Source organism: Cervus canadensis, chromosome 20, assembly GCF_019320065.1.
Source record: "Cervus canadensis isolate Bull #8, Minnesota chromosome 20, ASM1932006v1, whole genome shotgun sequence".
In the NCBI taxonomy this organism is placed as follows: domain Eukaryota; kingdom Metazoa; phylum Chordata; class Mammalia; order Artiodactyla; family Cervidae; genus Cervus; species Cervus canadensis.
The window spans coordinates 55,928,494-55,948,805 of NC_057405.1; the positions used below are offsets into that span (position 1 = coordinate 55,928,494).

Here is a 20,312-nt window from a genome sequence, read left to right on the forward strand (position 1 = left end):
AAAAAACTATATGGCATATGATAAGTGTAAAATGAATGCCACAGTCTGTACTTGCTGTCAGGATACACAACTATAATCACTGAAGATACGGGGGGAGAATGGGAAGGCTTCATGGAAGAGGTAACAGGAGAGCTGGACTTTTCTTGATCACTGAGAACAAGGATGTTGCTGCTCATCCCCCACGGTGCCGCGCGTGGCTGCCACAGCACCGCTGCGGGTTATCTGTATGAGGTGGGGGGTCAGGGGCGACGAATGGCTCTCCAGTTGGCTTGCTGGTACCACTGATGCTGCTGGCCCCAACAGGTTTCACTGCCCCTGCCAGACAATGAGCAAAGTCGACAGCTGCCATGCAATAGTTCGAGAATGGCTGCAGACAGAAAAAGGAATATGGGTGAAGCATAGGTTTAGGACAAAGGTTTGGGTATCTTTTCTCAGGGCTTGAGAGGAAAAGAAATGAGAACAATACAAGAAAGGAGGAAAAAAGTCCAGGAACATCCTCCATCCTCTGGCCACAGCCCCAAATGACTTGGACAAAGTAAGGAGAACAGAATTAACTCAGATTGAAAGTAAATAAATGAATAAGCTAACTCAGCCCTTTGTCTTCAACTTCATTCTAAAGAGAAGAATGCAGTGAAGACTTTTTCAGCGGAGGTGATACAGGAAACACCCTGGCTTGCCCTTGTAGCAAGCCCTCCTGAAAGATAAAAATGTACCCACAGTTCAGCCTCCCTGGGTCTTAGGTTTAGGCATTAATTTAGATAGTTCCTAATTGAACTGCCTTCAGACGTAAAGGTCTTGCCCTTCTCCATAGGAAAGGACTAATAAGGTAGGAGACCCAAGAGAGGGTATTAAGAGAGGGTTGCTGGTGAAGCCTTGGTGCCCACAGAGAGAAAAGGGTATGAAGCTGGGTTGTTCCTCAGGGGGTTAAAGGTGAGTGGCTGTCATTCTGAATCTCTGCTAATACACAGAGTTTGACTTCTCTGTAGTTCTAAAAAAAACCTTATAATTATTCCACTCATATTGTTAATGCCATATCTTGAGTAATTTTGTGGTACTGCCTTTTGCTAGATATTTATTTTATCAATTATAACATTTCTTTATATAATATCTGATCTAAATTCTAAATCAAGATGTAGTATAACCTACTCAGCAATATCTGTATATAGTTTTTATTGTTTGATAATGTACTAAAGTCAAGAGAAAATTAAATTAAACTTTGTTCATTACAAAACACATTTAAAATTTAAGAGTTCATTTAAAAAAATAAGTATGTTTTAATGTTCCATTTCTTTCTTCTCTAAAGTACAATTTTGATAGGATCTAAGGGTAAAAAATGACTAAGACACAGTACATACCTTGAAGTGTTTGCAATCTGACTCAAAGACAAAAGCAGACAATGTCAACAAAACATGGCAAATACACTGCAGTTATTACGAACAGGAGTTTGGAGTAAGAAAGACCTGGTTTAAATCTCAGATCTGCCACTTCGGGCTGTATGATCTTGACTAAACTATTTAATGTCCCCAACCTTAACTGTCCTCATCTATCACTGTTGTTAGGTCGCTAAGTTATGCCCAACTCTTTTGCGACTCCATGGACTGTAGGCTGACAGGCTCCTCTGTCCGTGCGATTTCCCCGGCAAGAATACTGGAGTGGGTTACCATTTCTTTCTCCAGGGGATTTCTGACCCAGAGATTGAACCTACATCTCCTGCCTTGACAGGCAGATTCTTCACCACTGAAGCCACCAGGGAAGCCCAATCTATCACTACTGACCCTTTAAGACTGCTGTGAGACATGTGTAAAGTGTTTTCAACACAATGCCTGGCACATGGTCTGTACCCAGTATATGATAGTTATTACTCTCACTTATTAATGCTATTCCCACTAATATCTGTATAGGCTTATGCCCAGTGTGCTATGAGAGTACAGAAAAAAGTATTTAGCTTAGCCTGGTGGTCAGGGAAGGTTTCCTGGAGATGAGAGCTAAGCTGTGTATTAAGGAACACTTCCTTTATAGCTCAGTCGGTAAAGAATCTGCCTGCAATGCAGGAGACCCAGGTTCAATTCCCAGGTCGGGAAGATCCTCTGGAGAAGGAAATGGCAACCCACTCCAGTATTCTCACCTGCAGAATCCCATGGATAGAGGAGCCTGGAAGGCTACAGTCCATGGGATTGCAAGAGTCGGACATGACTTAGCAACTAAACCATCACCACCACCAAGAGTTAAATCAGATGAAGAAAAGTAGGAATGGCAGTCCATACTGAGAAAACAGCATAGTGTATAAAGGGTGCTCCAAATATTTGGTATTTGCTGGCAGGTCTCGCATAAGAACAGTCATCGCTCAGTTCCCCCTTTCTTTAGTATCCCATAGCCTAGCTGCTTTCTTCTTCATATAGTTTACCATTTATCTTCCCTAGAAATACCCAACCTATCCCTGACAGCTATGTTGGTTTTGCCCTTTAAGAATAATTCAGCCTTACAAAGAGAGGCAGACCAGGCCTCTCTAGAACCTTATGAGAATCTTCTCTTTCTTTTGTGACATGAGAAAGGGTGAACTGCTGGGGTAACACAGCCGAGTTGAAGAGTATGGGCTCTGGAGTTAGACTGCCTGGGTTCAAACACTGGTCCCATCAGTGTCGCTCTGGGCAAGTTGCTTCACCTCTGTGTGCTTCAGTCATTTTTATCTGTTAAAAGGGGATGAGAATAATCTCAGAATTGCTGTGAGGATTCAGTGAGCTAACACGTGTAAGAAAATTTGAACAGGGTCTGGCTACTAATTAGGATTAGCTAATATCACCTAACAAAATTAAGATTACATGTTTCATGGACAGGACATCCTTGAGAAAATAGAGAATGAACTAGATTAGAAATGTCATCTGTGACGGGCAGAAGGAAGAAGGGAGAATAAAAAGTAGTACAATATTTATTGAGTACCTACTAGGTCCTATTGTCGCTATTTTTATACATGGGAACACTGGGGCTCAAAAAGATCAAGAAATGTGCCTAGACAAATGGGCAAAACCATGATTCAAAACCATGGATAGATGAATATAGAGCTATGCTCTACTAAACACCTGCTTCTCTTCACCAAAATGGTGAAATGGGCCTCCATTTTCTTAGCTTGAAAATTATGATATCAAACTTCACATTGCTAAGAAGAAACCTGAGAGCTGCCTAAGTTTTTACATGATTTTTTGGGCCTACTCCAGGAAATATAAACATCTTTCATGGTATGATTTCATGTACTATGCTGAGGATTCCATTTCATAAAGATCATGAACTATAGGATATAAATCAAGCATACATTTGCTTGTCTGAAGTTCACAGCATATTACAATTACACAATGGGTAACAAAAATACTATTCTTTAGAATCCCACTTTTACATTTTCAGACATAAACTGACTAGATCTACATTTGTTTTATAACAAGAGGTAGGCCCAATTCTAGCCTTTAATTTCCTCCCCACCGCCAACTTAAGTATTGTATAAGGTGTTTGGTGGGATTTTAATATACTTGAGATTTATATTTCATAGTAATCTGGCTTCTCAGGTACCTTTCTTTTTTTTTCCTAGCAAAGAATATAAATTTCTTATAACAAAATGAGAATAAAGTCAGGAAAAAATAAAGTTAAAGAAAACCATGGGAAAAGTGAATAATATGAGACTGTCTGGCTACAAAGCATTAGCTTCAGGAGTTGAACTCAGAAGTATACACTATGGTCTTATGGATCTTACACAAATCTAGGAGCTTTTCATATTGTCACTTCTTTGTCAATGAAGATGCTTTTTTAAGTGGGGAGGAAAATCAGTCTCTCTTTCACACACACACACAACACACACACACACACACACACACACGGGATTTGTCACATGTTGGTCCTATACTGATAAAAGAGCACCAATCCTCAGGGGAAACTTCAAATACTCTAAGATAAGAAGCTGCAAAGGGGGGTTGAGGGGCAGAGAAGAGCAGACAATCCTGTATAGAGATATTTTATATACATACATACAATTTTTTAACCTAAAATAGGCAATTTTTTTCTTTAATTACAGCTTCCTATATAACCATTGGTGGGTTCCAGCAATGCAAGCCATATTTATTAGAAGCAGCATGTCAAATAGGAGTTGACAATTACGGTCTCTATCAATACATATTATGCCAGACGGTAATGAGCCATCCACAAAGGGCTAGCCATCCAAAATAATCATGTCGCTTTCCAGAGAAATGTCGAAGAGGTTATGGTTTATTACACAGTGCTCATTAGATATACAGTGGCAGCATTAGCAATTTTTCCTTCATTTGCGTCTCATTTAAAGATCTGCCCCCACAAGCACAGTCAAATTAGTACACAAGGTTAAAACCATTACGCCCAGAAAAAAATTAAGTTGCATTTTATTTTACAGTAATGGTGGATCAAAGGTCCTCAGAATCTATTATTTGCAAAACCATTATCTAACACAGAATATTAACAAAAGGGAAAAGAAAAGCAATGCCCTGCCAGCATGGCTTTGACAGGAACAAAGACAGACTGTCTGAAATAAGCAAACACCACATTACTTAATTAAATATCCTTTAAAAAAAAAACTATTTTAAAAATAATACTAAGGTTGTGACATCAACTGACAAAAGTCACAAGACTAAAGCTAATGATGAAGCACCAACCTATACTTTGAAATGCTTTGTTCGCATCAACTTATTTTTAAACGTTTTAAAAATTGCCTTTGTGCACAATTTGATTATAAATCCACTTATTGCTATAAAGTATTTATTTTCTTAAGATAACCTAGGTTCTCATTTTTGGGGCAAATGCACATTTATAGATATCTATTAAATTGGGAATTTGGATAAACTATTATAATCAGAAAGATCTGGTCAAGAAAGCAAATTTTGGAGTAGGTAATAAAAACTAAAATGTGCTTAGTTGCGTCTGACTCTTTGCTACCCCATGGACTGCAGCTCGCCAGGCTCCTCCGTCTGTGGGAATTCTCCAGGCAAGAATACTGGAGTGGGGTGCCATGTTCTCCTCCAGGGGAGTTTCTCAACCCAGGGATTGAACCCAGGTTTCCACATTGCAAGCGAATTCTTCACCGTCTGAGCCTCCAGGGAAGCCCAAGAATACTGGAGTGGGTAGCCTATCCCTTCTCCAAGGGATCTTCCTGACCCAGGAATTGGACCGGGGTCTCCTGCATTGCAGGCAGATTCTTTACCAGCTGAGCTACTATGGAAGCCCTAAAAACTAAAATAGGTACTACCAAATCATAAATAGTTAGTGGGTTTTGTCAAATCATCAGATAGCTGATTAACAGCACCTGAATTCAGGACAGTAAATAGTTGTAGCAAAGAGATCTTTTGAAGAGATTTCTAAAGTCCTGCTTGGTTGTATACCTTGCCCATATTTTATCATTAACACACTTTAATTGAAGTGGATATTCAAAGATCTCTTGCTTTCATTTGGTGGACATTTATTTAGTGTCTGCCACATGTCAAACCACATGATAAGCTCTGAGAATTCATCTAAAATGGGAGGCAAGGGGCAGAAAACTTAGAGCTGTGTCCTTAAGAAGCTCATGGCCAGAGCAGTGAAGGATTCAGACATGAACTAAAAATGATTTTAATCATAGGCGACAACTGCTATCAAAGAAGTAAACACACACAGGGGCCCGGGGAGCCCAAATTTTAACGGAGGAAGGCAAGGGCTTTCAAAGAAAGCAACACCTAAAGTGGGACTGAGAGGAGAATTCTACCCTGCAGAGAAGGGGGAGGGAAAAATACGCTGAGAATGTGGAGAAGTGGAGAGCGAGGGGGCTGAAGTGGGATCATCTACCTCAGAGAATCAGAAAACACAGTTTTAAGGAACCTCTTAAAAGTTGATCCAAATTAGAGGAAAGTATCCCGACACTGGAATGATGGACTTTATGAAATAATGTCAGCAGGAAAGGTCTAGGAAGTTCAAATGACCTTTTTTTTTTTTTTAAGCATCTTAAGGAAAACAGTTTTTGGTTAGGTCTATGTATGATTAAACTAATTTCAGAGTGCAAAAATGTATTATCCATTTAATGCTAACTGTGAGACCAAATGAATAACTTCTATCTTGCCATGACCAAATTTTGAATTTCACTGGTTATTCTAATTGTTCTTTACCCCTAAAAATGAGAGAAGTATCCTTGTCTCTTTTCCCTTAACTGATAAAAGTATGAACTATAATATACTGTAGTCTAATATGTGTGTCTGCTCTCAAAATACATGTAAAACATAGCACACTTTTAGAGAACAGAGAACAGAATTATTTAATTCTTTTGTTATGGTACCCAGTACAGGTATAATCAGATACCCACAAAAGTTTGCTTTCTTTTTTTTAACAGAAATGCCATTATGTCCTAACACAGCATCTATACATAGCTATGGTCAATGATACAGTGAATTCCTTAAGAGATTGTAGCATCATGAGAGAATATTTCATTTCTTCCAGAGTATAACTGGTATTCTTTTTTTTGAGTATTGTGATGTTTCTAAACGAGGTCCTATGTATCTATGCTGTTTTAATGAAGTAGTATTTGACCTTCCAAGACATTCATCTCTTGAACAAATATAAGTAAAGATTCCAAAGATTAAAACATCTGTAACTGTGTACATATTATGTACATACAGCTTTGTGTAAATGGTTGCAGCATCGTTCCTGCCTTTGAATTTTGCTTGGCTCAATTTTTTTCAATCAAGAAAAGCCCTAGCTAATGAACATCAGAAGTCACAAGAGGTAAGCAGTATGAGATGGAAACTGTAATACAAGAAGTCATATTGTTAAACTATAGAAAAGGAAAAAGCAATCATGTCCCACACTGATTATTTATTGCTCTAAGTTCACATCATTACTATGTGTAACTATGAATTGCAAGGAAAAAAACAAAACTGAGACTGTTGAAGGTGGATAGAGAGAAGAGCATGGGTGGCCCACTTCATGAGAGCATCCAGAGGCCCTGCAGGAACAGCTGTTTTGCCAATGTCTTTTCTTCCCACCATTCCAAGGACCATAATTTATTCATTTGATCTCATCTCTGTCTTATTCTATAGAATTTTAAATCTTTTAGGTATGTTCAATAACAGATAAAAAGCACAACCAGTAGATGTGGAGAAAACATGAGACAAAAGTATAACGAGATAAAGTATGATACATTGAGAAAGAAAAGCACAAAATGGAAGGGAGGCAGGAACCCATAGAAATAAGCTGATAGTCTGAATTACAGACTTCAATGGAGCACCCAGAAACAGCTTTTTCCTGTGTGTAACAAATATGCCATTTTACCTCAAAAGGTTAACGTCTGAGTTTTAGGTTTGATGACTCTGCATCACCAAACCAAAGACAGTACCTTGATTAAAATCTTGCCTGATCTCCCAGTTTTAGGAAAGAAAGAAATTCTGTTTTAGAAACCCTCATGGCTTTGGGTTATATCTGCAAGTCCTATTCTATGAGTACAAATAAAACCTTCTGAGTCACCATTTATAACAATAACACAGGGGCTCACATTTTACTATTAGAAAGTGGCACTAAATTAGAAATGATCACCATCTGTATGGCAAAAATATCTGAGCACTTAATTGCTTGATAATATACTCTAAGACAGTAGCTCCCTGTCTGGATTTCCTAGATCTTTAAGGATTCTTCACAGGAGGTGAAAAATTCTTCAGAGAAATGAGCTTTATCCCCCCTTTCCAAAATGTCTAAGGAAACTCATTCATTCACCTCTAGACAAAGGTACATCTGTTGATAAAAACACCAATTTCCTTAGTGCTGTATTCACTAATAAGATGTGACAGTAGTAGTTACATTTTGGTCACTAGCCACCCAGATTGTCAGTTACAAGTGCATCTGATAAAACAGAAAATCAAGTAATGATTATATTACATATACAGTGTGCTTGGTAAACAGACTCCTTTACAGAAGGGCAGGGGAACAGCAAAAGGAGTCTTGAGGGCTGAAGAGGCTGAGAGGTCATCATCACCAACCCTACGGCTGGCTAACTTCCTGCTGCTTTTCCTTGGCCATCCGCTTTCACCAAGGTATCCTAAAAGAGAGCGGCTGTCCACTTCAACGACACATCTAACAGGAGGCCAGAAGAGGTCAGTGGAGAGCAGTGCTAGGCACCCCATTCTTGCACCCAGACGTCTGGGCTCCGGCACTTCTCAGATCTCTGTTCACTCAAGAGAAGAAGCCAAAACACACACACACACACACACACCAAAAACCCAGAATAAATTATTTTACTCAATTTTTTATTCTGTCACAATCAGAGTTGACTTTAAGGCTATTGTAATGTGTAACTTAGAAAAAAGAGATTTGAAATAGAAAACATTTTCCTGTGACAATGCTCCAGCTTCTAAATTAATTTTAAACAGAGTGAAAAAATTAAACATGTTGTTTTGAATGTTTTAAATATTTAAATATAAAATTTTCCTCTCTTTTACCTCCAGGGAAGTATAAACTAAATAAAAAGCTCTTCTGTCATCAAGAGCTGAAGAATTACAAGAAAAAAGGATACAGATTTTTAAATACCAGTTCCTGTGTTTTTACTTCTCTTAGGAAGCTCCTTCACTGAAGGCCCACCTAAAACGTACAGAACCTAAAAGTGAGCTCCAGTCCTTCACAGAGGAGCTACTTTCCCGTCAAAATGGAAGTCATGGTCTGGGGCATATTTATCCAATATAAACTTGCAGGCACAGAGAGAACCTCAACCACATAAGACTATGTGGTACCCTGACTTTAAGGGCTTTATGAATCTAACAGTGAAACCAATAAAATTAGACAATGCTAAGGAAAGGCCTAAAATAGGTGGATTATAGAAAGGTCCAAGTTACCTTGCCTACCCTTCTAACTATTCCTGAGGAAGATTAACTTCTAGTCAAAGTGGTATAGACAATATAAAGCAAAATCTGCATGAAGTATCTTTGAAAAAATAACAAGTTGTCTATTAAACACTGTAGATATATATTTTAAAAAGCTAGCTTTTATAAAATCAGTCATAAATTGAATTAAATTCTAATAATTTAGTACCACTCCATTTAAAGTTTCTGACAACTGATTTTTCAGCTTATTGTTTTTGTTAAGCTACTCTGGCCTGTACAAAGAAATAAAAAGTAAATTCCTATTTCTAAAGTTCTGAATTGAATGGTATAAAATTAAATACAGAGATGTATTTTAAGTGCAAAGTATCCTTCCACTGTTGCCAGAAAACTACTAACAAAGGGGAGTTAAGTAATTTCACAGCCGTATTTTCTCACTCTCCTTCACTGAGAACACAGTCGTTTGCATGGCATAATAAGCTGTAAATTATAAACATTTTTACATAGCCTGCTGCAAAGAAAAGTCTGCCAGCTACTATATTGGACAGGGTTCAAGTGATTAACTACAGCTTTGGAAAGAAGGGGTGGAAACTTATTTTGCGTCTCAGTTTGTTGGTTCTCTTATGCATAGCCTCTAAAAATCTGTTACATCATTATTTGCAATGAATATGTAAGTTATTCATTGTAATTATAGTAGAGAACTAGAAGCTCCATATTACTGCAAGATGTAAATTATCCATGGACAGCAGCACATTTTGTAGGTGCATAATTATCCAAGTACTTCCTTGAAACAGTGTCTCCAATGAGTATGAATGTAACGGGTTTTAATACCAAAATTTATAGCATTGAGCATTTCAGGACTAAACACAAATGAAATACACTTTGCTCTTTGTCTATAGGGGAAGCCCATTAGACAGAACGTCTATTTGGGGCAGGTCTAATTTTAAAAATGGTTTCTGTATCAAAGAAAATACACAGGAATCTATATTCCCAACAGATGAAAGAATAAAGGAGATGTGCAATGAAAGAGGTATAGTCTGCAAACCTAAATGTTTTCATTTTTAAATTGTATAGAACATTACTATGATCCACATTCAACCTCTAAACAAAAGCGAATTTTGTCTGAATAAATCAACAGTAATTCATGGAGCACTTGAGTGCCCACTATGGTGCTTAGATTTTAGAGGCTAAAGAAAAAAAGTCTATAATCTGGTTTCTAAGCACTATGTAATTCAATACCACTAAATATAAAGATTTGTGCTCAGAGGTGAGGATGTCAAGATGAAAAACAAAGTACAGTTGGCCCCCTGTATCTTTGGGTTTCGCATCCATGGATCCTACCAACTGTGGAGCTGGCTGTATCCGCAAGCGAGAAACTCATGGATGCAGAGAGCGCAATGTACTCATTGTACTGTATCATTTTACACAAAGGACTTGAGCATCTGTGGATTTTGGTATCCATGGGAGCTCCTGGAATCAACCCCTGTGGATACCAAGGGGCAACAGTACATTTGGGGCACTCTAATCCAGAGGCTGCCTATAATAATGGAAAGAGCATGAATTCCATGGTTAAATGGGGTTTGAATCCCAATTCCTTCGTCTATTTACACTATCAATTTTGTTAGGTTATTAAATTTCTCTAAGCCTGTTTCCCCCCAAAAGTGATTTTTTGTTAACCAGTACTGTAAGGATTAAACAAGTTAACATAAAGCACAGGGAGGAGTACCAGACATACAGAAAATTCAATGTGTTAACTATTTAGTGATTATTTCTCTATATTTATCACAGTCAGCTTTGCACACAGCAGACACTCAACAAATGTTGAGTCTGAATGACTGAACAAACGTAATAGAAGGATAAGTATGTGTGTGCTAAGTTGCTTCCATCGTGTCCAACTCTTTGTAACGCTATGATTGTAGTCAACCAGGTTCCCCTGTTCATGGGATTTCCCAGGCAAGAACACTGGAGTGGGTTGCCATTCCCTTCTCCAGGGGATCTTCCTGACCCAGGGATCACACCCATGTCTCTTATGTCTCTTGCACTGGCAAGTGGGTTCCTTACCACTAGCACCACCTGGGAAGCCCAGATAGGTATACAAATTACTACAGAATTTTTTTTAGAAAAGTGCCTCAGAGGTACAAAATGTAATAAAAGGCTCAGTGATGGGAGAGGTGCTGAATTGGAAGATGGCTAATACACAAGGCGCTGACTTCAAGAACTGGGGAAACATACATAAATCCATCATTACAAAAAATACGTTGGGGCTTCCTTGGTGGTCCAGTGGTTAAGACTCATGCTTCCAATTCAGGGGGTGCAGATTAGATCCCTGGTTAGGGATCTAAGATTCCACATGCTGCATGGTGCAGCCAAAAAATAAGTAAAAAAAAAAAAAACAAAAAAAAACCAACCGTATGTTAAGCATACTAAAAATTCACAGAACATTCCCTCTATGTTCTGGCTCTAATTGAGCCAGAGCTTTTCCTGGGGTACTGAAATCCCCATATCTTTGTGAGTAGGTGGCGTTAACCTCCTCCAAGCCACAAGCGGAGGAGCTGAGAGGTGGGACTGGTGCTCTGCTTCTGCATCATCTTGAGAAACCACTGGTCTGCTTTTTACCACCACTTCTGGCCGTCACTGTGTTCACTGGAGTCCTCCTCGTTTCGCTTAGTTTGGTTCTCTTGGTTGACATCAGTCACGGGAACTGTCCACCCTGTAGTTTCTCTATCTACTCAATTCAAATGCTGTCAACCCCACTCTGAGGAAAAACTAGAACTTACCATTTAGAACTATTCTACTTCTGAAATCAATTCACATATCCTACCTGCTATCTACAATCGTCAAACCTCTCAGTTCTCTCATTTACTATTACTTTTCTCTCTAAAATATGAATCTTCATGACCTCCAATATTTGATCACTACTTTTAACCTAATTTTGGACTCCCTCAGCCTTCCTTCCTGAGTGAGCCTGAATAGCTCTACTAGGTGGGCATAGGAAAAATCATAATCATGCTTTTATCTCTATCATTTCTACTTTAGGGCAGCTAGAGATTACCTGTTGCTGTTAAGGAATTCAGATTTAATTCTGTAGGTAATAGGATATCACTGAAAAATTAATTAAGGATACTTTATTCCACTTAAAAACTTGAACAGAATAGAAGGGAATGGGGCAATCTTAATAACAGAAGATGTACTCAGTATGCCAGTAACTTTAGAGAAGGATTACAGGGTTTGAGATAACCAACCTGAGAATCTTTGCCTCTATTACCAGCAAAGACCCTGATGCTGAGAAAGACTGAGGGCAAGAAGAGAAGGGGGCAACAGAGGATGAGATGGTTGGGTGGTATCACCGACTCAATGGACATGAATTTGAGCAAACTCCAGGAGATAGTGAAGGCTAGGTAAGCCTGGCGTACTGTAGTTCATGGGGTTGCAGAGTCAGACATGACTTAGCAACTGAACCACCAGCACCCAGCTACCAGTCCAAGAGCAAGAAGAAGAGAATAGTGAAGGAGGAGTTCCCTGGGCACTAAGCTACCTATAGATGCCAGTTTCTCCAAGGATCTTATTATTAGTCACTCAGTCGTGTCCAACTCTTTGTGACCCCATGGACTGTAGCCATCAGGCTCCTCTGTCCATGGAATTCTCCAGCCAAGAATACTGGAGTGGGCTACCATTTCCTTGTCCAGGGGATCTTCCTAACCCAGGGATCGAACCTGCATCTCCACATTGCAGGCAGACTCTTTACCAACTGAGCCACCAGGGAAGCCCCCCAAGGATCTTAGGTGAAGGATATTCATGATTGTCTTTAATTAAACAAAGGGTTGCAAGTGGACATGGGTAGATTGTGGACCCTATAGTGAATATGGTTACAGTTCTGGAAGTTAAGTTCCAGAAACAGAGTTCTAGAAATGAAGTTGCATCAATGGAGTCAGAAGGCTAATAGATGCATAAATTGTTTCTTTACCTTGTCATTGGAGGTCAAAGACTATTTCTGATTAATATTCACATTCCCCTCAATGCTCAGCCCTCTGACTTGCAGAGAGGAGGTAGTCAGAACAGACCACAGTCTACTTGAACTCAGCTGGATATGTGCCTGTACAGCTCTCTGATTTAAGTCCATTTTATCTTTATCTATCTTATAGATGAGTAATCATACAGCATGACTAGTGACTTGCCTAAGATCAAATAACTAATCAGTTACATATTTGAAACAAGAACCTTTATCCATGTCTCTTTTACATCACACTGTTTACCAATGGGGGTGTTTTGAGTTTGGGTTCAAAGGATAAGCATTAAGTCATGAAGCTATTAAGCAAACTCTGTCATTAAACATTTTAAATGGCTGCAATTCTTCTGACAGAAGTAACACTTTACTACAGTGAATGTCAAGAATTGAGCACAGTTTAAATTCAGACACTGGATAATGCCTTTGCCTATGGCTTCTTACTAGTTAATGTATAGCCCTTCTTTAAGAAAAAGAGTTTCGTTTTCTTACTATTGACAAAACAATTTCTGCAGCTTGTTTTTTGTTGTGATGTAGTCAAGCAGGCTAATCTATATCAAGATATTTATATACAATTAACTCTCAGCAGAGTAGATTAGTAGCTGAGCCCACCTACTTTTTGTGGTTAATTATACTTGTTTTGTAAGAGGCTGTTCCTATTTTGTGCTTTTCCAACAGCTCTGGTGAAGACTTCTGATGTACTGTACATGGAACATAAAGAGCCTTCCCCTTTCTTACTCAACATATAATTGCTGCATTTGTGCATGCTGTGTAAGTTGAAAATAACAATAAAAAGTTAATGAAGAAAATAAGTACTGGTTGTAATGAATTAATAATATTACTAGATTTGTATCTGGAGTTTATTTTTATTGCTGTAAATGGAACACAATCAATAGTAATATGTAATCAAACTGCACATGCTTTCATCTCTTGAGATAGCTCTGAAAAGGAGCTGAGATATGTCTAAGAAATTATCTTCAAAAGCCTATTCTAAATTCGGTTATTCAGCATAATCATTTTAAATCACTGTCAATAAGTATTCCTCATTTTCTAATTTCTTGCAGTACAAAAAGGTACATTTCTTAAATAGGTTCTTAATGTTTTATAAGTCTGAAATATAATTTCCTTTTAATTTTCAAGTTAATTTAAATTAGATTTTCTTTATATAAAAAAAGAAATACTAAAAATAAAGTTCCCCTTGATTATTCCCCTATAACTGTTCTGAAACCTTTCCCCAACCACACTTCCTCCAAACACAGTTACCATCAAGTGGGTAAGGTTTCCTCAAAGTCTTTTTTCTACACATTTACACATGTCGTTTGAAAAAATAATAATAATCATAGTTTTAAAAAATGCTATCTCAATATTAATTATTGCACATTAATATAATTAAGCCCTAAGTAAATATAATAATGTGTTCCTACTTAAGCCTCATTTCTTAAGGTGTTTTTTGATTTGGTCAATCCAAAGGGAAATATGCTGTGTTAATTTTGTTTCTGCTGTTGTCCAGTTGCTCAGTCGTGTCCAACTCTTTGCAACCCCATGGACTGTAGCATGCCAGATCCCTGCTCTTCACCATCTCCCAGAGTTTGTTAAAACTCATGTCCATTGAGTCAGTGATGCCATCCAACCATCTCATCCGCTATTGTCCCTTACTCCTCCTGCCTTCAATCCTTCCAGTATCACGGTCTTTTCCAATGAGTCAGCTCTTCACATCAGGTGGCCAAAGTACTAGAGCTTCAGTTTCAGTATCAGTCCTTCCAATGAATACCCAGAAGTCTTCTCCAGCACCACAGTTCAAAGGCATCAATTCTTCATTGTCCAGCTCTCATATCTGTACATGACTACTGGAAAAACCATAGGTTTGACTATATGGACCTCCGTCCACAAAGCAATGTTTCTGCTTTTTAATATGCTGTCTAGGTTGGTCATTGCTTTTCTTTCAAGAAGCAAGCATCTTTTAATTTCATGGCTGCAGTCACTGCCCACAGTGATTCTGGAGCCTAAGAAAATAAAGTCTGTCACTGTTTCCATTGTGTCCCCATCTATTTGCCATGAAGTGATGGGACTGGAAGCCATGATCTTGGTTTTTTGAATGTTGAGTTTTAAGCCAGTTTTTTCACTCTCCTTCACCTTCATTTAAGAGATTCTTTAGTTTCTCTTTGCTTTCTGTCATTAGGGTGGTATCATCTGCACATCTGAAGTTATTGATATTTCTACTGGCAATCTTGATTCCAGCTTATGCTTCATCCAGTCTGGCATTTTGCATGATGTACTCTGTAATAAGCTAAATAAGGTAAGTTAAATAAACAGGGTGACAATATACAGCCTTGATGTACTCCTTTCTCAATTCTAAACCAGTCCATTGTTCCATGTCCAGTTCTAACTGTTGCTTCTTGACCTGCATACAGGTTTCACAGGAGGCAAGTAAGGTGGTCTGGTATTCCCATTTCTTGAATAATTTTCCATAGTTCATTGTGATCTACACAGATAAAGGCTTTAGTGCAGTCAATGAAGCAGAAATAGGTGTTTTTCTGGAATTCTCTAGCTTTTTCTATGATCCAGTGGATGTTGGCAATTTGATCTCTGGTTCCTCTGTCTTTTCTAAAACCAGCTGTACATCTGGAAGTTATAAGTTAACATACTGTTGAAGCCTAGCTAGAAAGATTTTGAGCATTATTTTGCTAGCATGTGAAATGAGTGCAATTGTGCAATAGTTTGAGCATTCTTTGGCATTGCCCTTCTTTGGGATTGGAATGAAAACTGACCTTTTCCAGTCCTGAGGCCACTGCTGAGTTTTCCAAATTTGCTGGCATATTGAATGCAGCACTTGAACAGCATCATCTTTTAGGATTTGAAATAGCTCAGCTGGAATTCTATCACCTCCACTAGCTTTGTTGGTAGTGATGCTTCCTAAGGCCCACTTGACTTCTCACTCCAGGATGTGTGGCTCTAGGTGAGTGATCACATCAACATGGTTATCTGGGTCATTAAGATCTTTTTTGTATATTTCTTCTGTGTATTTCTGTCACCTCTTCTTAATATTTTCTGCTAGGTGCATACCATTTCTGTCTTTTTTGAGTGCCTATCTTTGCATGAAATGTTGCCTTGGTATCTCTAATTTTCTTGAAGAGATCTCTAGTTTTTCCCATTCTATTGTTTTCCTCTATTTCTTTGCAACGTTTCCTCTATTTGTTTGCATTTGAACCAGAGATCCAACTGCCAATATCCGCTGGATCATTGTAAAAGCAAGAGAGTTCCAGAAAAACATCTATTTCTGCTTTATTGACTATGCCAAAGCCTTTGACTGTGTGGACCACAACAAACTCTGGAAAATTCTTAAAGGAATGGGAATACCAGACCACCTGACCTGCCTCCTGAGAAATCTCTATGCAGGTCAAGAAGCAACAGTTAGAACTGGACATGGAACAACAGACTGGTTACAAATCAGGAAGGGAGTACGTCAAGGCTATATATTGTTATCCTGCTTATTTAATTGATATGCAGAGTTCATCATGAGAAATGCCAGGCTCTATGAAGAACAAGTTGGAATCAAGGTTGCCGGGAGAAACATCAATAACCTCAGATATGCAGATGACACCACCCTTATGACAGAAAGGGAAGAAGAACTAAAGAGCCTCTTGATGAAAGTGGAAGAGGAGAGTGAAAAAGCTGACTTAAAACTCAACATTCAGAAAATTAAGATCATGGCATCTGGTCCCATCACTTCATAGCAGATAGATGGGGAAACAATGGAAACAGTGACAGACTTTACTTTTTTGGGCTCCAAAATCACTGCAGATGGTGACTGCAGCCATGAAATTAAAAGATGCTTGCTCCTTGGAAGAAAAGTTATGGCCAACCTAGAGAGCATATTAAAAAGCAGAGACAATACTTTGCCAACAAAGGTCCATCAAGTCAAAGCTATGGTTTTTCCAGTAGTCATGTATGGATGTAAGAGTTGGACTATAAAGAAAGTTGAGCGCTAAAGAATGGATGCTTTTGAACTGTGGTGTTGAAGAAGACTCTTGAGAGTCCCTTGGACTGCAAGGAGATCAAACCAGTCCATCCTAAAGGAAATCAGTCCTGAATATTCACTGGAAGGACTGATGCTAAAGCTGAAACTCAAATACTTTGGCCACCTGATGCAAAGAATTGACTCACTGGAAAAGACCCTAATGCTGAGAAAGATTGAAGGTGGGAGAAGGGGATGAGAGAGGATGTTATGGTTGGATGGCATCAGCGACTCAATGGACCTGAGTTTGAGTAAGCTCCGAGAGTTGGTGATGGTCAGGGAAGCCTCGCGTGCTGCAGTCCATGGGGTCGCAAAGAGTCAGACACGACTGAACTGAACTGAACTTTGCATTGTTTACTTAAAACGACTTTCTTATCTCTCCTTGCTATTCCCTGGAACTCTGCATTCAGTTGGATATATCTTTCCTTTTCTCCTCTGCTTTTTGCTTCTCTATTTTTCTCAGCTATTTGTAAGGCCTCCTCAGACAACCATTTTGCTTTTTTGCATTTCTTTTTCTTGGGGATGGTTTTCATCATCGCCTCCTGTACAATGTTATGAGTCTGTCCAGAGTTCTTCAGGCACTCTGTCTAATTTTGTTAGGCATTTTTAAGTGCCAAATACTAATATGCAGTGTGAAGGTAAGAACTGATAGTCACAGCCTATTGTGAGTATAATCAGAAGTCATCAGAAGCTAATTAGGACTACATTAAAATGATAAATTATGCACCATAATATCTGCAGCTGAGATCAAGTCCCTAAATTTAAAGATTATTTTAAAGGAAAAAAAATCATCTTGCTTCTTCACAGCTTTTCACGTTCTCCACTTATCTTCATAAATTAAGATTTCAAATAGGTCTCCAAATATTTTACTACCAGTTCTTCTAACAGTACACCAAGCCTGACCAATTTTCACTTAGAGGAGAAAGTAATGTTTAGATTAATAATTTGATTATAAGCTATTTTCTAGATTTAACTTATATTTTATTTATAAGGTCTTTTATCTGATTAGTTCTTTAAGCCCAACAATCACCTTAGATGTTTAACCTTAATCATTAATTTAACTTTAATCAACTAAATAATATACTGAGTTGAAAAAGAATTAGCACAGTTACCAAAAAGTTGATAGTGTCCATTTTAACTCTGCCATGGATGGCAAAGCTAAGAAAGTTAATTAAAAGATGTCATTTTGCATCACTCCTGCTTTCTTTATTTAAAAAACATCTAGAGTTCATGCATTTTCATAGGATATTTTATCCTGTCAAAGAGGGGAAGAGATAAAAGTTTAAATCAGTTCAAAGTCCTTCATTTTAATAGTAGGATAGAATTTCTAAGCTAACTATCTGCAATCAACAAAAATTTTCACTGCTTTTTAAGAAGTACATAAGTAAAACCTGTATAAATGAAAAATAATTCAGACCACTAAACAGGACATAGAATAAACAAAGTCTTTCATCCCATTTCCCTACAACTGCCACTCCCCAGAGGTGACCACTATTGACAGTTCTTTGTGTCTCCTTCCTTCTGAGATATTTTTCATGCAAATAAAAATCCACTGCCCACCCATTCAAGCCCCAATGGGACCAACTATTATAGAATCCATTTCGGAGTCTTGCTTTTCTTACATGTTCTTTGAGCTCTTCCCAGATCGGCACATACAGATCTCCTTAATTCTTTTAAATGACCATGTGATATTCCTTTGCAGCAATAACATAACATGTTCCCTCCTGATGAACACTTAGGTTATTTCCTTTTTTGTTGCTGTTCTTACAAAGTATACTACAAAGAGCATTCTTCTACATATATGTTTGGGCACTTATGTTAATATATTAGTACACAATTTTGCTAAATCAAAGGGTAGCTGGATTAAAATAAAATTTACAGCTATTGCCAAATTGCTCTCTAAGCAAGTATACCAGTTAACATCCCTACGAACAAAGCATTTGGGTGCCTTTTTCCTCACAAAGAAACATTGGCTATCAAACTTTTTAACCTTTTCCAACCTGACAGAGGGAAACTATGATTTTAATTTGTCCTTTATGATGAGGTCCAGCCTTTCTTCCCTTTTGTTTACTAACCATCTATGAGTTTTCTTCACTGAACATCCTGTTCATGTTTTTCATCCATGATTGCATAGTACTATCTTCTTCCTGATTTATAGGATCCTCAACTGATTTGTTTATTAAAACGTAGCCCTCTGTCATATATGTTGCAAATATTTTTATAACTTTGGCACCTGTCTTTTGACTTTATGGGACATTTCTTTCCATTGAAGAATTCTTTTTTGATGATTCTTTTTGTTTATGGGTCCAGAGTGCTGAAACACTTTAGGAAGGTCTTCCTTGCTTCAAGATTAAATAATAATAATCACAACGATAATAATAGTTACCGGGATTATTCCACTCTAAGCAAATAGTCAACTGACTGGCATCTAAGTACTAGGAACATGCTGAATACTGGGCTCCTATGAAGAAAACAGATCATTTGAACTATGTTTAATCGCACACACAGCACAACTGCTTTTTATCAGCACTACAAATAAATACATAAAAAGATCAATCCATAATTTTATTCCCATTTATCAGCTCACCTGCCACTCAGAAGCCAAATGAGTAATATGATAAAAGTACTTGTTTTACAAACAGAATTGGCATGATTGACAATTTACCAGTACCCACATGTATCCTGGCCAACAGACCATCTAAAGGACAAAAATAACAATTACTTTGTTGCTGTTGTTTAGTTGTTAAGTCACGTATGACTCTTTGCAGCCCCATGGATTGTAGCTCATCAGGCTCCTTCGTCCAAGGGATTTCCCAAGCAAGAATACGGGAGAGGGAAGCCATTCCCCCTTCAGGGGAATCTTCCCCACCCAGGGATCAAACCTGCATCTCGTTCACGGCAAGCGGATTCTCAGTTACTGCTGAGTCACCTCAACACCTCAACAATCAGCAGATTGTTGGGAAGCCCAACAATCACTTTACTCCTGATTCATTCAATACCTTTTCATTCTTGTAGGTTCTACTTATCACTGAATTTATCTCTAGCAAATAGATTAGAGACAGAGAAAGGTAGGCAAGAAGAAGGTGGCACCATGTTTATAATATATCAGGACCCTGCAGATCTTTAATTAAATTCAGTGGCCATGCCTCAAGATGACAGGTATGCATTACAGTTCCAGACAGCCGGCTGCTCCGCTCTGAGGCTAATGGCTGCAGGAACACTCTCACCACAACAGTCCCTCAGCAGCAACTCTTTCTCCTCCCTCTGCTGCCCAGAGGGAATTAAGTTCAGAAGAGTCTACAACCTATTAGTAAAACTCAAGCCGTATAGATACCAGAATGGAAGCTGCAGATAACAGAGATGAATAATCAAAATATAAGTTTTAAAACAGGAAAGGAATAGGTGGAAATATTGAGGAAAACAAAACGAACTTTTGATGGGACTTTTAAGATTG

The 20,312-nt window shown here is 38.3% G+C and overlaps 1 protein-coding gene across 5 annotated transcripts in view; it reads right to left on the reverse strand.

Moving 5' to 3' along the window:
• Nucleotides 1–20,312, reverse strand: part of PDSS2 (decaprenyl diphosphate synthase subunit 2) — a 273,431-nt gene that overhangs the window by 135,915 nt on the left and 117,204 nt on the right. The window lies entirely within an intron of this gene.